The following is a 6,199-nucleotide window of genomic DNA, read 5'->3' as shown; positions in this document are numbered from 1 at the left end:
TTCGACCCGATTGTTTTTAAATTGCACTCCGAATCCCTTTTTCGTACACACTCCGACGGAGAATAAGTTTTTGCGTAATTTAGGGACGTGCAACACATTTTCGATTCGCGCGTCGTGCCACACACCGTCGACAAGCTTTTTGATTTGCACCGTGCCTTCACCAGCGACGTTGCAGATCTGATTATCACCGAGTGATATCGTAGCACCGGTTTTGTCCGTCTTATAGTCGACAAACCACTCACGTCGGTAAGTTAGATGCCTCGACGCACCACTGTCAATCAGCCAGACCTCACTTTGGTCGGCCGCCATAACATGACTTTGCGTCCACAGCACACGACTTTTCGAATCCGACGCTACCGAACTTTTAACCGTCTCCACTACGAATGCGCAGTCGCGGGATTTCTCGTCATCAAGAGCGCGGGATTTTTCACTGTCGTCACGCGGCTTCCGCTTATTTCGGCACCGACTCGCGATATGTCCCATCTCTTGGCACTTGTAGCACTGTATCTCTTTTGTATTTTTAGTCTTTTTGTTCTCGGCACTTTTCGCTCCTCGCTGACGTCGATTTTTGGCCGTCGCGGCCAACGCTTCCGAAGCGTTTTCGTCGTTGTTGAGCCTCGCGTCCTCTCTAATCAGCCTTTCCTGCAGATTATCGAGAGTTTGTCGTGCAGGGTCGACGCTATCCCATGCCACCTGCAGCGTGCTAAACCTCGTGGTCAGACTCGCGAGAATCTTCGCCATGACTGTGGCGTCTGATACGTCTTCACCGACGTCCTTGAGCTGGCTCGCCATATTCGTTACCCTCGCCACGTGTTGTACCGCCGTGTCCGCTTCGCTCATCCGGTACGCGTGAAACTTTTGCAGCAGGCCCAACTTATTTGTCGCCGTCTTCTGCTCGTGGATTAGACACAATTTGTCCCACATTTCTTTCGCAGAAATGCACGATAGCACACACACTTGTTGAGCTTCGTCGAGATTGGACAGGATAATGAATTTCGCCGTTGCATCATCCTTCACGTTTTTCTTCAACGCGGCCGCGTGTCCCGCTCCCACGAGTGGCGGTTCCCTCGTGCCGTCTACGATGTCGAGGACGTCGTTCATTACGAATAACGCGTTCACTTGAGCTTTCCAGCCCTGGAAGTTCGTTCCGTCGAAAGGCTTCACACCCTTCACCGAGATTCCAACCGACATCGCGGCTTCGATTTGCTTGCACGCTTCCGACACGTTAACACCGGTACACCGGCACTCGAACAATGGCCGACTTTCGTTTCGCGCCACGTGCGACTCCCCGAATTCTCACAGCGCACACAATTTTCCGCAGTTAACGTTAACTGGGCCCATAACCTGTTGAGACAGGAATTGTGTGAACGGGCTGAGGAGAATTGAGTCGTTCAGAGTTTATTATATAAACGTGTTCTCTTTATTAATATAAACTGTATGGCGCGTGCTCTCCTCTCGACATGAGACTTGAGACGAGACTAGAGAGGGGAAGAGCCGCCTCGCATGGTTGCCACTCGAAGTCACTTCGGGGCACGAAAGCTGCCGAAGTTACCCGAGTCGCGCTAGACTCGTTTTACTGTACAGTCACATAGAATATACATAAGGAATTATGTGTCTGTACACTCGACAACATAAACGCGCTGAACTTAAATATTCTTAACAGAATTAAAACGGGATTTCCAGGAATTCAATCAAGGACTTTCCGAATTCCATTCTGTCCAAAAAAGGGATTGAAATAGTTTCAATATCATGGAATTTCTTATTTTGGAAAGAATTTGTCTTTTCTGAATCCCATCCAATTCCGACACAAAAATATATTATACCACTGAATGCCAGGTTAGGGATTGGAAAGTTTCGTGATGAATTCCATTGAATACCATTAATTCCGTTAACGAAATGAATACCATTGAATGCCAAACTAGGAATTAAAAATTTCCGTATTGAATTTCATTGAATTCCGTCTATTCTGACAATAAAATGAATACCATTGAATGCCAGGATAGGGATTAAAAAGTGTCCGTGTTGAACTCTGTGGCGGTACGCGCCACCAATAGTACACGGCCGCGCGGTATCTGCATTACCGGCAGTTTGCGTCGACGCCGCTAGGCGTCGCATCGCCGGGGCATCTTCTCGAGTTCAAAGTTTCGTCTCGACCGCTATGTAAAGAGACCCCCTACGGGGCAGATCTTAAAAATCTCATTTTGGGGCTAATTGCCCGTCGGCAATAGTGCGTGTAATGCCCTTAGGCATACACAAAAGCTTACCGACGAACAACGGCGCTTGGTCGCCCAACGGAGGCGCGAGACGTTTCCTAAACCATCTAATGCCATGCAATTCCATAACCTTTACGGATTCCATAGGATTGGATGGAATTGAAAATTTCTTTTTTGGATTCCATGGGATTGGACAATATCTCATTTCGAATCCCATCTAATTTCATTTAATTCCGCCAAAAAAGAGATTCAAAAGTATTAAAAAATTTTAATATCTTTTAATCCTTTTTCGTTTGCTGGGGAACGAGCCCATGCGGTGACTCGATTGTGTTCCAGCCTCGGCACAGACAACGCAATGGGGAGCCGCGTTGCATTGGCCGATCTGGTGGTCCCTGGCCGCACATCTAAAGCAGGACCCCGTTTGATCCTCCGGGAAGCCGCATGTACTCTTAACATGAACATATCGCCAGCACTTAAAACACTGGACTGGTCTTTTTTTCAGTAATTCTGTGCGAGCGACTGTCCATCCAATTTTTATTCGTTCTAAGTCAGAGATCTTGAGCGCGACGGTCAGAGGGCACTTAATCCAGACTGAATTAAGTCCGTTCCGCAACGGTCTTATGTTGCCGATTTTTATATCGGCCTCGTCGCAGTCCCCGATGACTGAGATCTTATCGAGAATATCTGATTTTGATATCGAATCGTCAAAATTCCAAAGGCGAATCTCGCCCGTCGTTGTTGGTCTGTTGATCCGCACAGTATTGTTATGCAAGACCTCTCTGAGTTTCTTGGAGAGCGCATCAGCCTTGGAGGCACCGTTTTCACCGGGGATCTCAATGATAAGACCACCGTTGATGCCGCGACGTATTTTAGAGTCTTCAATTCCCAGAGACCTCAATTCTATCCTTTCGCGTGCTTGTTTTAGGATTCCCGCATATGAGACCTTTTCCGGATCTACACTAGTTATCGTCACAGCCGCAGATTTAGGCGGTCTGCGGCGAGGAGTGCTGCGGGGAACCTTAGCTACCGCGTTAGTGGCGTTTTTAGGATCACGACGCTGCGCACTACCTCCAGGGACTTCCTTGTGAGGGGTCTTGGAGGTCTGAACTTGTTGAGCGTTCGCATCCTCGAGCAAACCGCTCGGTTTCGTTGTCGAATTGGAGGGTAATTGACGTCTACGATCAGCTAGTTGTGACATTTGCTTATTAATCTGACTGATTTCTATGTCCACATCATATACTCCTCTACTTCCTCGCTGGGCGTATCGTCGTGAGAATCAATGAGAGATATACTCGATTTCCGAGTAACTCGGGATTTAGGATCTTGTTTATCGCTCTCAGTTTCGATATTCCTGGGATGGTCAATCTTTCGTTCCTTAGTTGGAACTTTTAGGCGATTTGAGCCAGTTAGTAATTTACTGTCTGTTATCGTTGCTGGCCTCTTCGTAGTAGGCCTTTGCGGTAGAGAAGGGAATTCCAATTGAGCTCGACGTCGGTCAGAAACATCGGCGTTGAGTCCCGTCTGAGATGCAGGCGAAGGAAAATCAACCGAAGGCGAGGGTAGGGTATCTTAAATTTCCCCTCAATTTTCCGTCACTCTCGTCCATTTTAGTGATATGTGTCGACATTGTATTCTCCATCTTGCTCAAACGGTCGTGGAGCATCTCTAACTCTCGCTTGAGCAGAACATTCTCATTCTTAATTGAAGAAAGTTCCCTTTTTGTCTTCTTATCTTCACGTTTTAGTTCGCGAAGCTGGGAAGAGAGTTCGCTGTTTTGGACTCTTAGGGAGGAGATATCACCGGACTCCTCCAGTCTCTCACTAAGCACCGAGAATATCTCCGCGATGTTAATGAGCCCGCGTCTCATTGACCCACTCAGCGTTCCCTGAAAGCTGTTGCTTTCCTTCCTAATCGCTTTGATCTTTTTAATGAAGTCCGTTGTGAGTTCAGATAATTTATTGAATGGATTAACGAGATTCCCACTGTCCCTATCTACTATCTAGCGAAACCACTGCCAAGGGAACGGGCTTGGAAAAATTAGCGGGGAAAGAAGACCCTGTTGAGCTTGACTCTATTCTGGCATTGTAAGGAGACATGAGAGGTGTAGCATAAGTGGGAGATGGCAACATCGCCGGTGAAATACCACTACTTTCATCGTTTCCTTACTTACTCGGCTTCCAATTCTCGGCATCGGTATCCAATTTTTTAAGATCGTTCATGGGAATGACTTCCATACGAGTCCTGGCGTTCAGCGAAGTTGTAGCTGGGTTTCGCTTCGTGTCACTCGAGGCGTCTTAGATCTCTTGGAGAGACTTTTAGATGATGGAGGAGACATAACCTGTTTCGCGCGAGGTGAAGTCTTGGCTTTCCTCTTCTTTTTTGTGAGTTCGCTGTTTATCGAGTCATCGGAGACGATTATTATCGGGTCTGTTGGTAAATTGTCCTCCCGACTTTCAGTGAGCAAATCATTGCAATCGTATTCCATCTCATCCGCACGTCCGGTCTTTGAAACCTCGGAGTGCGGATGATCTTCATCATCGATAATCTCAATGTGCTCCGTCTCCGATTCGAAAAGGCGAAAGATGGTGTAACTTCCTTTTCCGGAGAGCTAGAACGGGATCCAACAGCACGACTTAGGATTCTTTTAGCTAAAATTATAGCTTGATTCGGCATATTTTCGGGTGCGAGCCTGACCTCTTCCTCGATTTTATCTGCGGTTTCCGTCTCCGTCAATAGTAAGTAAACAACCCGGTGTGTCTGCAAAATCCGTGGGACACGTAGACACAGGCGTTATTGGGTCAATCTCCTCGGTAGTTCTTACTTCACCGGAGCCCGAGAGTGGCTCCGGATTTGTCTTCCCGGTAGCAGGGCTTCCTCTGGTGCCCGGGGTCAACACCGGTCGTAATGAATCCGAATTTCCTTGCCCGTCGCTGGATTTTGATAAACCCGGTGGGAGTACCAACGACCCGGGGGGAGCCGGACAGTGCATTTCTGCACCCTCTCGTGCCTACCCCTGGAGATCCGAGCATCCTGGGGTAGTAGACTCTTATCTTTGTCATGTTGTGTAGCCATTTTATTATTTTGGACTAGTTACTCGAATGCACTCCGTCCTAAGTGCATTCTAGGACAGTTCGCAAATAGCTATATACGCCTTCTCCAGGGGCGCACTGTAAAAGGATGTTGGTAGCTAATCCTGCGTACGCGGCGAGAAAAGACGTAAATGGAACAGCTAATTGCTTGCTAAAAGCAAGCCCAAACTCAAAATACCGTCGAAGATGGGAATATCCTATGCAATTATTTCCGAAATTACGGAGTTACATTCATCAGAGCTATCCAGGAGATGTACAAACTTTGCAGTAAAATGATAAATATCATAATTATATTTTCAAGATTACGTGTACGCATGTTTACAAAATGTCTTGGAAAAAATTTAATCGAATTTAATTGAAGAATTTGAAAAAATAACAAGTTTTGCAAAACTAAAACTAAAACTTAAAACTAATTACCTGATGTGGCATTCGACAAATTCTGTTTTATTTCATATTTCATATTATTTATTTCCATTCTTTATTTTATTTTATATTCCATATTTGGTATTCTTAATTGCTTCATTTCTTTTATTTGTCATATTATATCAGGTAATTTACAATGTAATATATTCTAACTAACTTACAAGAAAAACGTTATCTTGATGATCAAAAAGGGGTGAGCCGCAGCAACACAGTGTCAATAAAATAAATTACATGTGCTAACAAATGTGATGCTCATGTATTATTCATAATATTTATAGATTTTAATTGTGGATTGCACAGAGCATCGATAAACGTGTAGTGTAATAATGCAAACGTCATTCGATATGAATGAGGACTTAGAACCATCGTGAAACGGCAGTCGTTCTTGCGGATCAGCCTTAATGAACAAATTCCCTAGTGTACGCTTGATCAAGTTATCCATCACGTATTTCTTGATCCCGGTTCAAATGTTAT

Source organism: Temnothorax longispinosus, chromosome 3, assembly GCF_030848805.1.
Source record: "Temnothorax longispinosus isolate EJ_2023e chromosome 3, Tlon_JGU_v1, whole genome shotgun sequence".
Taxonomy (NCBI): Eukaryota; Metazoa; Arthropoda; class Insecta; order Hymenoptera; family Formicidae; genus Temnothorax; species Temnothorax longispinosus.
Note: the sequence above shows the minus strand (reverse complement) of the source record.